Here is a 15,550-nt window from a genome sequence, read left to right on the forward strand (position 1 = left end):
GTTTTTGTGCTTATCCAGCATGGTTATGCTTCTAACTTTCAAAAAAAAATCAAGGGCCCATCTGAGGGAAAAAGAGTTTGGTGGTTTAACAAGGTGTAAAAAAAGAAAAAAAAAAAAAAAAAAAGTTAACATACTGTGCAATTCTAATTTTTTTTCTGTCCAAACCTAGTCTCACCCCTTCCCCTAATATCTCCACCAACCCACTGTCCTCTCTGCCCATCACACAACGCTCCCTTCCCTTTGCCTCCATTAAAAAAATAAATAGAAACATAGATAAGCCAAAAAGCTTAACATGTCACTGCTAGCAAAGACCAGGCTATCTCCAGGAATATCCCCTCCCGTCTGTTTTCTGGATGCTTTGATTCACTTTGCTGGTCAACTTAGAGTCTGGGGACCCCAGCAGGGTAGAGCTTGCTACAGTAGCTGACAGTTGCCTGCCAAAACTATCCTCACTACAGAATCACTGATCAAAGCACTGGCTAGAAATGAATGTGGGCTGTGACTCGAAGCCACAGGGAGCTGAAAGCAACCACACCCATTTATCAATATCTAGGACTAGAAAGAAACATTAGCATCACAGTGAGTAACAGCCAGACCTCTCAGACTTGAAAGCAGACATTAATGAACCAAGCCCAGAGCTGACGTTGAAATCAAGGTTGTGGCAAAACCAGTTAGAATCCTCCATCATGGTCTAGATGTGAATGATGAGTACTAAAATAAAATGTAGGAAGCCACTGGACATATTTAGAAAATCCTCAACAGGATCTATCAATGTTTAACATAATCTTGACTCACAACTAACTTCAGGAAATGACAGTATCCACAAATGGAATCAATCATTTCAAAATAAGCCTTGTAATATCAAACAACTTCAGCTCCCAAGTAAACCCTGGAGAGTATTTTAAACATGCTCTTCACAGAGCTCACTAGAAATAAACCAGTTGGCCTGGCTGCCCAAGAATATGCCCTAGATATTGTTTTCAATTGAAATTGAAAATAGTGTCACTGTCTGCAGGAACTGGAACACATTACTTTCTACACATATACCCCTACAGCTACTGAAAAGAAAACCAAAAAAAGCAAAGAACAGCACCAAATCTATTAACTCTAGTCATTCTCTAGCCCCCTGGCCTCTCTCAAGCATTGCTTTGGATCCGATAGTTACAATTGTCATTTTTTATAAAGAATGGCATGTTGGCTCATCTTGTAACTGCATGGACCTTTTGCTAGTAGCATACATACTTCCCACTGCACTAAATAAAATAAAAGTAGCAATAAGAATCTCAGAGTTTTTAGAGTTACCAGATTTGCAAAACTGAATTGACATTTTGATCTCCAAAACATTTTTAAATTTTGATAGCTTGGAAATAAATTCTTAACTCTCAGAATTACATGTAAAAAAAAAAAAAAAAAAAAAAAGAACTACATGGGCTGGAATTTTGTTTTCAAATCAAGTGAATTGTAATGGTCCATTTTGAAACAACATTGAAATGAAGCAAGAAGATCAACAGCATAGAGGATCAAAGCATCCAGAAAACATATGGAAAGGAATATTTATGCATTTCAAAATCTATATATAATTCTACAGAGAAACTTAGTGACCCACCAAGATACAGAATCTGCTCTGGGAAGGAGGTATACTAGTCACGTAAACCATATAAAGCTCCGACCTGAGCAACCTGGAGGAACTTTGTCTCTACAAAAAAAATTTACAAATGAGCCAGGCATGGTGATGCGGGCCTGTAGTCTCAGCTACTCAGGAGGCTGAGGCAGGAGGATGACTTGAGCCCAGGTGGTTGAGGCTGCAGTGAGCCATGATTGTGCCACTGCACTCCAGCCTAGGCAATAGAGCAAGACCCTGTCAATTAAAATATATATTTTTTTCTCATTAAGCTATATATATATACAGAGCTTAATGAAGACATACTTCTTAAGAGAAGCAAATAGCTTCTTTTTACTGTGTGAATAGTAACTCATTACTTTTTTTGAAATAAATGGTAATTTACAAAAGGTAAATAATTCTGATAGTGATTCTCTTTACCTTTTTACGAACAATTCTTGTTAGTATTTCATAAATTTTCAAACTCACAACATTTACAATACGAACTTACTATTTCACTTAAATGCTATATCATACTGCATTTCCTTAAAAATGAGTATTCAAAAATCCTTTTATGACATGATGTTCTAGTCACACAGAGTTACGGGACAAGAATTCATGATGTCACCGCCAATTCTTCAAAGGCCATCTTGTTATGACTTTACCTTCCACAGTTTACCTAATTAATAAAGGTGTTGGAAACATGCTAGGGGACAGAGAAGAGGATTAAGTCCATGGAAATCTCTAAATGGTTTTTCCCTGGATCCACAACTTGAGGCCAGTTTCCCATGAGATATCTATCTAGGGACTAACCTAGCAAAGTTTTGGGAATTCCTCCTAGTAAAGTTTAGGTCTGAGGGAAGCAACATTCCCTCAAGATGGCTTTAAGGCAAAGAGAGAAATTAGTGCACAATTTCTATGAGGTAACTCATAGAATCCACACGCAGGAGTTTGGGCTCAGCCTCCAGAGGGACTGAAACAAGGAGCAAGAGCCTGCCCTCTTCCCGTGCCCTCCCCACCTCCCTCTTCTCGTCCCACTTCCTTCCTCTGCTCTGCTTCTGCAGGGCGCAGCGCCCCAGCCATGCCTGCAGGTTCCGTCCATACTCCCAGCAAACAATGTGCTTGGCCTGTCTTGACTAAGTGTCCATCCTGTTCCAGTTTCAGCCTGGGGGACGGGCAAGTTCTTTGTTACAAACAAGGCTGCAGGGGCCAGTCCTTTAAGGATGGAAGTCAGTTCTAAGACAGAAATATGCTAGACAGACACTCCGAAAGCTGACTGGTACCATCTCTAATGAGAGTACATATATATAATGATCAGCTGCCACTGGGGAGACATATTGCCACGATATCCCTTCAGATTTTCTCATTAGAATCATGTGCAAATTATAGTATTGGAAAATCAGTTTCCTACTCTCTCTGTGTTTGGAGAGGTTTGGGAGGCCTAATTTGCCTTCTTCTCTGCTTGAGAATCTGACAATTTCCACATCATCACAATGAAGAAGCACATTTATGGTGTTTGGGGGGTTTTTTCCCAAAAAATGTCAGGTATAGAGTGTCTTTTCGACAAGCCAGGTACAATTTTATGTCTCATTACTAACAAGCTTCCATTTCTCACTATCCATCAAATACAGGGTTTGCAACTTCAATCACTTTGAGGAACCACCACTCCTGGCCAATAACTAACATGAAATCCCAAGTTAGAAAAATTCACTCCCTCCAAAAATAATGAAGGAAAAGATCCAAACAATTATGAGGAAAGATGAACATGATAGTTTATACCATAGGGGTATTTTCTTCTCTACTTTTGGAAAGACAAACTTTTACTTAGCATCTCTCATGTTCTACACACTGGGCCTTCCTGTGGCACATGAGAGGATTTCATGCTTATAGCAACCCTGCAATTCTATGTATTAGAAACTCTCTGGGCCTCAGAAATATTAAATCTTTGCCAAAAAACACAGAAGTAGAATCTAAAGCCGATTCTGCCTGACCCCAAGGCTTATGTTCTCTTACTAGTACTAATAACTAGTATCTATTGAGCATTTGCTGTGTGCGAAGGCTCTGCCCCATTGCCTCACATATAGTGACTTATGTAGTACACGTAGGAACTACTATTAGCTCCAATTTACAGGTGTGGAAGGGGATGCACAAAGAGGTTAAGTACTTGCCCAAGTTTACACATCCTGTATACAGTGGAGCAGAGGTTAGAACCCAGGCAGCCACACTTCCCATCAAGTTGCCTCCCCTGGAGAATGTGATTCTGTACATATCACGGGTCCTTTTGTAATCACTCTCAAGTTAATAGGCCTCAACTGTACCTACAAGAACAGTCGTGATCCAATCACCAGTGTCAACATGAAACTAAGTCAAAATTGCATGGTTTGCCTTTTCACTGCAATGTGTGGAGAACAGAAACGATAATCCTGATAGCCAAGTTCTCAAATCCTTATTTCTCCCTAAAACAATTATTTTTCCTTATGGCCCCAAAAGATTCAAGGCATCAAGATATGCTAAGGATGTTCTCAGTGAGGGAAATCCCTTTTCACTTCTGTCTGTAGGGATGTGTAGGGGTGTGTGTGTGTGTGTGTGTGTGTGTGTGTGTGTGTTTGGGGAGGGGAAGGACATAGTACTAAAGAATAATGGTAAATGTTTTCTAAGAATATTCTTTTTCTTATCTCTCCTAAGCATATTTAATGCTGAGAGACTTTTAATGCACTGTGCTTTTCTAGTATCCCCTTTTCCCCCCACTTGCTCCATTAAGTGTTTTCCAATTTCAACTCACTACAGTGCAACTGGCTTAGATAATGTACTGTCATCCATACCTCATACATCGTGTCCAGGGGACTCGCCTTACTGTAAGCGTCACTTCAATTGCAGCAAGCTGGCTATGGGCCATGACCTGTTGGGGCCCCAGTGCCCATTTATTGTAAACTATGGCTTGTGGGTGATGCTAACGAAGTTCCTCAAAAAGCCTCATTTGCATGACTTTACATTTTGCTGTGTTTCCTTAAAAATTGCCAGTAAAAGACTGGCAAAGGTGTTTTTTATTACAAATTTGTTTCCCCATTTCTTGATCTCTCCTGTATGGGGGAAACTAGTTCCATTCATCCCACAAATCTCAACAAATCCCTTCATAACCACTAAAAATCAAACCCCTCCCCTCAAAAATCCTAAAACACAAATGTGGTCATTACCTCCAGATTTGGAGCTTTATATGTAAATTGTTTATGACATTCACAAAGCTGGGAAGGAACTGCAACAGCACTGTGATTCTGGAAAGATGAAGCCAACTTCAGAATTCAATTTTCAAAAGGAAATGCCATGTTTGTTTCATGTCAGCCTCTGCTTCAGATCAGAATAACAACAACACATGAATAAAGCTAAAACCGTTGCTCTGGCTGGTTATTTCCAAGCAAAGCAGAGGCAGATGGAAAGCCACTCAGTTGGCTTTAGCTCCTCATGTTGTCTACTTCCAGTCACTTTGGAAGCAGCTGAGCAAAGCTTAACCCCAGTTGGATGAGAATATACACACACACACACACACACACACACACACACTCCTATATAAATAACACTATTTTAGAAATACAGACTGGGTTGTCACACGCACAGGTGATCTGGCTGCTTTAGCAGTTTTGAAACAACAGTCTGGCTGTCCAGTTAGGGTAAAGTCTTGTCTCCTCTCACCTCTCAACCACCCTATAATGGGCGACACCGTATATAACCTTGGTTGTGTATGTGACCCTCAAGCAAATCCAACACAATCTCTCATTAAGGAAAGATTTCTAGTAGGGAGTCTGTGACATTTAGTAGAGTTAGAATCAACCTTTGGAGTATAAACATACATATGTATGTAAGGAGAAAATCACCCATGCCATTGCATGTTTGCATTTACATTTAGGTATATACATTATCATATCCAGCTACCTATATACATATAAAACAAAATAAAAAATGTTAGTTACACATACACATACATACACACACATTTGCTACGCCGAACATGGGGAGAGGCATGTAGGTACATGAAATATATCAGTGATTCATAGAGATTCTGATAAAGACTTGCGCAGGGAAAAAAGGAAAGTGTAACATGATTTTTAAATGAGTTTCTCTCCCCTATGTTCAGATTTCTTACCAAAGACTATTTTTCTCATTGCAATCTGGTGAAAACAGTTTGAGAGTTGCCTCTGCTGGTCTTCACCAGATGCAAAAAGAACGCAAGCACCGACCCATCACATCTTTTGTTTTCACCTCTGCCGGCGGTCTGTGTGTCAGTTCCAATAACTCCCCTGCCAACGGCTATACATGCATATCATACACACCAGAGCACCCTGGGGGCTGTGGGGAAATCAGGGCTTAGTTAGCTGTGTGATTACAGGGTCGCATCTTATCATCCTTGTACACAACCTATCCCATGACTGTTTGCAACATGACTGGGCATTGGCTGTATCCAATCTATTTCTACGCTGTATTGTTAATGGTCAAAACTGGCCTTGTTCCCCTATTCCCTCCATTTTCCAACGGAAAAAGGAAAGGAACTGATAAGCCTGAGCTCAATTTGTTCTGGCAATTATTGCAAAGTTCCTACTGTGAGGGAGGCCCTGCCCGTTGGTGCGGAATGACACGCAGCCATCCAAGGTCCAGACAAAAGGAGACCCTGCTTTTCACCAAGTGTATTCAGCCATGTATAGACATATTGGCGGAGATGCCTGCTTATTCACGCCTTAACGGAAAAAAGAGAGAGACAAGAAGCTGGAAAGAAAAAAAAAAGATGAAAGATTATCAAGTGATGCCAGATAGACAAAGGATAAAAATAAGATGTGAACTTGGTGAAGAGGAAGAAAGGAAAGAATTTTGACCATGGAACAGTAAATCACTGATATAATATGGGTATATATGTTTTAGTACTATTCACCTAAATTATGCTTTTATTACAGATAGAGGTTTCTATAACGATACTGAAATGTGAAATTGAGGAAAGTTATGCTTGGAGGTTGGATTATATGAGCCTTCTTCTATCTTCTCCTCTTTCTCTCCCTCCCTCCCTCTCTCTTCCCTCCACTAAGCCACAGCTGCACATTAATTCAACCAAATGAAACTGTTGGAATGAAATACCACCAAGATGCATTCTAAAGTGTAATTTTTCTGAAACAAGTATGTAACTTGATTAAAAAACCAAAGTACCAGTCAAAAGGTGAAAGAAATATATTACATTATGATGGAAAAGAGGTCATTTAAGAAAAGGCTGAAATAGCACTTCTTTTTGAAATGGCATATGGAGACTTTTCTAACTCTAAAAAAATGGTGACTTTTTCTTAATACTTGTCCTTATTCTCTGCTCATGAACAGAAGGAAAATGTTTGTAGATAAGGTCACTTTAAATTCTAGGCCATAGCACATGTTGCTCTCTGCAGCCAAATGCCCTCATCTGTCTCCCTTTCAACTCCATCTAATGATAATTGTTCCACCTACCTAACTCTCCAGTCTACTAGGAAAACAGTTGACAAGAGATAATGTCAGAGTTAGGTCCATGACATACCAGAAATTATATCTCCCAGCAAAAGTCATTTATTTCAAAGGATAACTAATATAATGAACTGGAGGAAATTAAGTTAATTTTAAAATCTGTTACCAGTTGCTTCTCTTTAGTCATAATGGAACTGGGGGGAAATTACAGATTCAATGGCAACATGCATTTTTTCCATTATGAAGAATGGCTTATTCAATGGATGAATCATTAGAGAATGATCCCTGTGGCCCTGTGGAACTCCACACGTAGAAGCAAAAAGCAAAAGTTTACGATCTAAAACATACTACAAAATTGTTGGAAAAAGTGAACTACAATCCCCCATGAAATTACCTCTTATGTCAATTAAGAGCCCGTTTGTCAGAGCATTTATAGCCTCAGGCAAACTCAACAAACCCATTCCTGGCTGCCGGTAATGACAGATTTCTTAGGGAGTATTATTTAATTAACAATAATTTGAAAGAGCAGCTCAGCTGAGATACTGCATTTACTTACTGGAAACACTAAGCAATGGTAAGTGAAAAAGACGTGAGATTTGTTAGCCTTCCCATTATCTTCTGTTTCTGAAATGCATCAGTAGCTGATAGGTATTTGCCACTAGATATTTTCAGCTGTCTGTGAGGACAACATGTCCAAAGAACTTTAGCTCTTACTGTACAAGGCTGCACATAGTTCTCTGCTGTTTGATTCCATTAAGAAATCCCCCAAGGCCTCAAATGTTCAGGGCCAGCATTCTTTGTCCTTCCCCCTCCAGACAAGGGCAACTGCCAGCTCCCCTTCCTTGTATACCAGGCTCCCTCCCACCCCCATACATCATTTGCTGCTAATCACCTAACTTAAGAGATGCCTTTTGTTCCTGCTCCCTTTCCAAGTCGCTTTAGGCTGCATCAGCAACTTGGGAGCTGGCTGGGTCTTACTTCCCCACAAGAGACATGCTCAAACCCCAGGGCATAGGAAGCAGGGGAAGGAAAGCCTTCTTCCCCCAAAGTTACTGAGCTGATGTCCTCGCATCCGATGGATGGCCTCTTTTATCACTGATTCTAATTTAAAGACTAATCCGGAACTGGCAAGAGGAGGGCCACTTTAAGTTGTCCTGACATACAGCAGGAGCTGGCAGCAGGAAGGGAACTCCACCACTCAGTGGCAAGCTCGGAAAATGCAAAAATAGCGCACTCTGAGAAAGGAGAAAAGTAAGTTATAAAACTTTGTCTTGTCTGTTATTTCTTTGCCATATCTTCACAAAATGTTCAAGATTGGTCAATGAAATAGAAAGATTGTCTTGGGAAATGAATGTGTCAATTTAGTTCCTGTGAGCCAAACAAAGTGATCTGAGATAGTCATTTTAAATTATTATTGGGTGGCTGTTAATTGTAGTCACTAGTGTCCATTAAAATTCCTGCCAACAGAAAATCTTTATCTCGACTTGATTTGTGATAAACTTAGAAATGAGCAGTCGGTGTGGAACATGGTTATTGAGCAAAGCAAATTTCTTTCATGGTTTCTGAAAAAGACAAATCTGAAATCCCAACCAGTCAGGTCGCGCTTATGTTTGTGAGTAGATTAGGACGGGATGTGTACAGAGCACTAGTTTCCACCATGGGTTAAGACTGATTGCAGGAGCAAAAGATTTTTCTCTTTGATTCTTTTGAGTCTAAAGTAGTTTTCGCTCAAATAATATCAAAGGCATCTGATTAAACACATCTCCCAGCAGGATTCTATCATAGGGCATACTTTATTATGAACAGTATAATCAGACTGATGTAATATGGCATCAGCAAGTGAAGGTCTTGTTTTGAAATAAGTTGTGGAAATAGATTTTTATCTCTTTCTTTAATCCTAATTTGATGTTATTAACCAATTCTATTATTTAAATTGACTATTAAGATTGGAATCAGTTTATCAGAATGTATTTCCCATTAATAAGGCTTTCTTTTCAGCCTCCTTCTTTAACCTTCATTTACTTTTAATACTGTGAAGAGAAACGTTTGCAAAATCTTTTTTCCTTATTATGGATTAAAGCATGTGGTTTGGTTCCTGTTAAACTATTCTTAGCCTTACAGTATAAGAACAAAAACTGGTAAAGTTTATATGGGTTTCTTTTAATAATTAGTTACTATATGGGAAAGATAAAAGGGATTATAGGGAAAGAAATAATAAACTTCGCAAAAGATACATAAGAGCATTTTCCATTCCAAGGAAACCTAAATTCTCTTACCAACATAGAAAAGAAACATACAGCAATTTTAACTGATAATGCAGTTTCCACTAGAAACATCTGAACATCTTTGTGGCTTCCTTACATGGTATTTAAATATCAGAAAGGGGAGAAAAATGTCAGCATAAAAGCAGTGGAAGCTGACTTGTAATTCCCAAATAACAATGATTTTTTCAGACAGCAGAGCTAACAATTTTGCCTTGCTGCAAGTACTACCTGGGATCAATCAGCAGGTCGTAAAAAATATTTTTTTAACTGATGCTTTATAGCCAATAAGAGTGGAAATAGCTAGAATCAAGCATCATCATCAATTGATTGCACTCGGAAAGGGCAACTCGTTCTGTTCACTATACGCTTGTAAATTCAACATTCCTCCTAGGCAAAAATGAGTGAAATGTTATAAATGCTTACTACTATGTAAAATCAGCATTTTAAAACAACATTGATTTCTAGTGTTTGTAAAAGACCCTAAAATCCTTTGCTTCCATGTCCCACCCCTGGCAGATCTCCCAGCCAAAGTCAGTGTCACACTTCCTCCCCTGCAGTCTCTTGTCCCTATCATCACTCTCCACCCAAGGAAGGGCAGAAGATTTCTTAATCTCCCTAAGCAACCTGTCCCAGTTTATAAGCTTCAAGAAACCTGACGTTGTTTAAGTCTCTTTTGCCACTGATTAATGCTGTGTTCCCTGTTCCTCATTCCTAAAGAGATGCTCATCTTCTGTGAAGATGAATTTTTAAAATGTGGATATCATTATTAAGCGCACTGTGACCTTTTCTCCCCTTGCCTTAAAGATTTCCTGTTTTCAGACACTTAGATTTCATCTTTAGGGCTCCATGGATTTCTTTGAACCTGCTCCAAGTTTCAAGCCATCCTCACTCTCCAAACCTCTTTTCGTTGTATAGCTCTCAGAAACTGACAACTTCTGGAGAGGATCCCAGTCCCACCTGCTGGTTCCTCGGGATTCTACTCTTTTAATATCGCCGTACAAGTGCCAAGATTCTCTTCAAGATGAGAATGTTATATTGCTGAATCGTTGTTCACTTTTTATTTAAATAATTCAACTCCAAGTTTTATTAAATTCCTGTTGGTGCCGACACCATGCTAATGCTGAGAATGCAGAGGTGACAGCCACTGTCCTCAGAGAATTTGCAGGCTAGCATGAAAAGCAACCATGTGGGCTGTGCTGGCATCATGGCCAGAGTGGCAGGGGGCACAGAAGACAGGCCTGGGGATTAATAGATGTTCCCTGGAAGAGAGATTGCTTAGCAAAGAAGGGCCAGGGAAAGGCATCTGTCTTCGAGCAAAAATATGAAGGTATTAAAACACAGCATCTATAGTTTTTCGGAGGGACCCCAAAACGTTGAGGAACAGGGAAAGATGAGAGAGAATGGTAGAGGTAGAGCCAGATCGTGTAGGTCCTTAATGTCCTGTCAAGGAGTATAGATTTTATCAGTTAAAAAATGAGGAACCATTAGAGAACTTTTAGCAGGTGAGTGGTCCGATAAGATCACTCTGGCAGATAACAGGATAGATGAGAACAGGAATACCAGCCAGAGGGCTACTGAAGGGATAGAATTTACAACACCAGAACTATGGCAATGGCAGCAGGAATGGAGAGGAAAGATAGATTTGAGAAAGACTTACAAGGCAGAACTGGAAGAACTTGACAGGTCTAAGTAACTAGATATGGGGATGTGAAGGTGGGGACAGAAGAAATCTTACCCTGACTTCTGGATTTTGACTTGGATGGCTAGAAGTGCCCATCTTTGGGCTAGAATAAACAGAGCAAGGGAAGCCCTAAATAAAATCAGGAGTCAAACTGGAAATAAATGATATCCACTGTGACTCACTAATCTTACATTGTTCAATGAGTTTCTCACTTCCAGAAGTTACTAGGTTTTATTTTATTCATCATCACTCTGTTTATCTCCTAATACTTCTCCAGTGATCCATGTGTCTAAAGCCAAGCCACAGATTTTACCATCTCTTTTACTTGTTGCATATTTGGAAAAATCTCAATGCTTAGCGATCACGACTTTAGACATCCTTAAAAGTATGAATGGATATTAAATTATTGATCTAGAACCTACTGTATAATAGTACGTGTTATTGCACTGAAGTTGAAAATGATCCATTGATGATAATTCTCCACTCAGTACTGAACCATCAGAATGTTCTCTCTTTTGTTATGCCTGAACAGACATAATCAAAAGTTGTGTACATATAGCCTGCATAGAATTCTCTTCTTTAGAGACATCTATCTCTGTCACATCATGAATGAAAATTAGACCAGTCTGACTAAACTTGTTCTGTTTTTTAAACAGAAAAATAACTTTTTCTCACCCCCTTCTAAATGCAAGAACTTGCCTTTTCATCCTTGACGGGGATTGGCTCTTTGTATTCTGAGATTGCTAAAGTTCTTCAACAATGAACTCAGTGGTCCTGGATGCCTGTCCAGGATTCCAGGTGGCAGACTGCATTTTCTAAAGAGAGCCACAATACCATCTCCCACCCTGCAGGCTCTTCTGGAGTCTCGCCACGTTCCCGTTAAGATGCATGTGGACTTGCTGTGACTCATAACCAAAAGAATGCAGCAGAAGACATAGCTTCTGCTTTGAGAACAGCAGCATTCACACCAGAGCCTTGATTGCAACTGCCATCCCCAGAGTCACCACGCTGTGACAAAGCCCAAATCAGTGCACGTGGAAATCACATGTAAAGGTGCTAAATGAGACCATATGGAGAGACAAAGATGCCCGGCAGCCCCCAGTGGCATCAGACCCAGCTGTCCAAGATCTAGCCACCATCTGATTGCAAATGCCTGACAAAACCCACACTACAACCCACATAGCCAAGATATATCCAAATTCCTGATCCATAGAAAACTGTGAAAATTAATAAAATGATGGCTGTATTAACTACATTTTGAGGGGATTTAGTTTATAACAAGAGCTAGCCAGAAAATGTGATTTAGTGTCAAAATGATCCAGTACAAGATCAAATGATAAAGGACCACTGGATGAAATCTCTCTTCCCTCATTACAGGAGAATACAACTGTGTCCCTTAATTCAGGCCTCGATCTAGTTGGTTACCTTGATACGAAAAATAGCCTGGTTTCTGAAGCACCTGAAATGGCTGAGAAGATTCTGACTTAAACAGTTCTCACTCCTGATGGTGCCAGTCACTTCTGGGATTCACGATGGCGTCACTTTGCATTAAAGTATATCTAATTGCAGATCAATTTGTCTTGGGCCATTTGGGAATCTCTCTTTTTAAATAAGTCCTTCGTTAACATAGAACTTCCCAAGAAAAATTAAAATGTAAGTATATATTCAATAATCTTCTCAGAGGCTAATTGGACTGGACTTTGGGGAGGCACAAGCACTTGGGATGTGCTGAGAGTCCTCATTGAGAACACCTCGCACACTTGCTTGAAAGGTGGTTCCAGATACTAAACTAGAGACCACTACTGAAGAACCATCAGGGAATTAAAAAAACAGCCTAGAAAAATGAGGACATTGAGCCAATCCTTGCCCCATGATTTTATTACTATGACATAATTAGAGGCAGGTTGCTACTGCAGTCTCTAGGTCAAATAACAACTCTTATCATATACACGTGGCTGGGCATGGTCTGTTGGAGAGATCCAAGACCCAGTGGGACCAAGGAGAAGAGAATGTTGCATCTCAGGTTGATAAACAACGCCTCCTACAATTACCTTCCATAAAGGTAACTGGGATCTGTAGATAATGGATACTGTCACACTACCAGTCCAGTTAGCTAATTCGAACATAACTTGACTCACTGTACTAGTTTATTCTGAAGTAGTTCTATAGAATAGATTTTGTACTTAGATTCTATACTGCAAAGTGGCTAAATTCTCTGTTTTCTGCAGTTAAAAGGTGTGTGGCAACAATGTGAGAAATTGATAATAAACAGTGTTCTTGAGAACAGCTTTAAAACCAATTCTCGATTTTCCTTCAAAGACAGTTGAATGGTATTCCTTTGCATGAGTATGTCATAAAGTTTAGAATCATCTATTGTTGCAAATATGGATTACACTAATTTTCTGCTCTAATAATGCTAATAAATAAAAATTAAAATATATATTATAATTAGCTCAAGATCCATCAGTAATTTTAAAGACACGGCACATCATGCAAAACTGTCTTCCAGAAAGCTTTTACCAACCCACACTCCCATCCATATGTATATGAACAACATACGCTCAGAAACATTGGTTAGCTTAGTTCTTTTTTAATGTCTGCCAATTTAATAGGTTGAAATATTTTATTATTTGTATTTTTAAGCTGATTGTGAAACTAAAATGTTTTCTGAGGCCAGGCGCAGTGGCTCACTCCTATAATCCCAGCACTTTGGGAGGTCGAGATAGGCAGATCACTTGAGGTCAGGAGTTCAAGACCAGCCTGGCCAACATGGTGAAACCCTGTCTCGACTAAAAATAAAAAAAGTAGTCAGACACGGTGGCACATGCCTGTACTCCCAACTATTTGGGAGGCTGAGGGAGGAGAATCGCTTGAACCCAAAAGGCAGAGGTTACAGTGAGCTGACATCATGCCACTGCACTCCAGCCTGGGCAACAGAGCGAGACTCGGTCCCAAAAAAAGTAAAATGGTTTTCATATATTTATTGATCATTTTATTTCTGCCTTCATGAATTTTTCCTATTGTCATTTGATCACTCTCTTTTGGAATGATCGCCTTTTAAATGTTGAGCATACAGATTTCTAAATATGTTAAGGACAATAAGCCCTCGTTTTCTCATGCATGTTGCCTATTTTTAATATATATTTTTAACATATAAAATGTAACAATTTCTAATAACTATTTAATTCAATCTGTCAACATTTGTCTTTTCTAACTTTGATAAAGGTAGAAAGGTAGGGAAAGATTCTCTGGGAACCTTTCCCTACCTTTCTTATAATACTGGGAATTATAAAAATGGTATTCACCTGCATGTTTTCTCAGTAGCTTGTTTTTGTTTTTGTTTTTCCATGTATTCTACTAACCCACATCTTGTAATTGTTCCCATTTAACTATTCAACGCATGAGAAGTAAACTGTGGATGATGAAGAATAGAGATGTAGCCTCTTCTTTACCCCCAGTTAACCAACTTAGTGAAGAAATCTTTCTTGCCAAATATGTAACACAGATTAAGGTGGAGCTTAGTAAAAGGGAAAGTGGTAATAAAGAAAGCGGGAAATAAGAAGACAGCTAAGCCTAGCAGTTTCATAACAGATCTTGAAAAAGCTTTAGAATTTCTAAGGTCTAGAAGAGCATAGTTCTGAAAATCTCTGTCCTAAAGTATTTCCACTTCCTTGATCCTGTGAAACTGCAATTGAAAGACACCATAAATATAATAGTCACCAATTTTGGAGGAATAAAGACACTAAGTGTGAACATCGATATATCCATTCTGCTCTCAGAAACACTTAACAGGTGGAAAAAAATTGTTCTGAAGTATATACAATATATTCACTACATCTGTTTCAAACCTTTCTTTTCTATTCAATTCCTTAATATTTATTTTGCTTATTTGAATATGTTCTTTTAAATTTTTGAGTCAGTTTTTATTTTATTGCAAGTAGAATATTTGCATGGGCCAAAAACAAAAAACAAAAAAAACCCAAGATGGCTCTGAAAGACTTATAATAAAAGGAAAAGCCATCCCCTGCTCCAACCTCAAAACCCAATCTCAAAATGTAAACCCCAAAGTTATGTATTCAAGTATTTGCCAATACATTTCTAAGTCATATGCTTATATACATTTATTGAAATACCTATTCTAGATATTAGCAGTTGGTGTTCCAGTAGGGTAATTGAGCTCTTAGTTCTTTTTACACATATTCCCAACCACTCTCTCCTCCTTCGCCCTTCAACATAGTTATATTTCAGTACTCACTAAAAGAATAGCCAATGTTTATTCAGTATGGATAAATGTTGTTTTTTACTGAGCAAAGTTATACCTGAAGATTTAATGCCTTTCTTACAGAACTTTGTGTTTTTCTTGGTCAACAATTGCCTAGGGTTTTCTTTTCTTGTCTTCTCTATGTCTATGTCACTATTTTTTCCCCCAAATGCTCAAAAAATCTGTCCTGTGCCTATCAACAATTTATCCAAATCCTGGAAGCTTCTCAGTCACTCTGACACTTTGTTTCTTTCCTGGAGCCCTCCCTCCCCTCA

The 15,550-nt window shown here is 39.0% G+C and overlaps 1 protein-coding gene across 5 annotated transcripts in view; it reads left to right on the forward strand.

The window, feature by feature from the left end:
• CDH20 (cadherin 20) overlaps window positions 1–15,550 on the forward strand; it is a 217,374-nt gene that overhangs the window by 129,930 nt on the left and 71,894 nt on the right. For 2 of the 5 annotated variants that reach the window (XM_009192829.4, XM_009192834.4), the window contains exon 1: window positions 1,838–12,667. The exons of the other annotated variants lie outside the window; for them this stretch is intronic. The gene's annotated coding sequence lies outside the window, so the exon portion shown is untranslated. Of the gene's footprint in view, window positions 1–1,837; window positions 12,668–15,550 lie in introns of those variants that run through there. 5 annotated transcript variants of the gene reach the window in all.

This window comes from Papio anubis, chromosome 19 (assembly GCF_008728515.1).
Source record: "Papio anubis isolate 15944 chromosome 19, Panubis1.0, whole genome shotgun sequence".
In the NCBI taxonomy this organism is placed as follows: domain Eukaryota; kingdom Metazoa; phylum Chordata; class Mammalia; order Primates; family Cercopithecidae; genus Papio; species Papio anubis.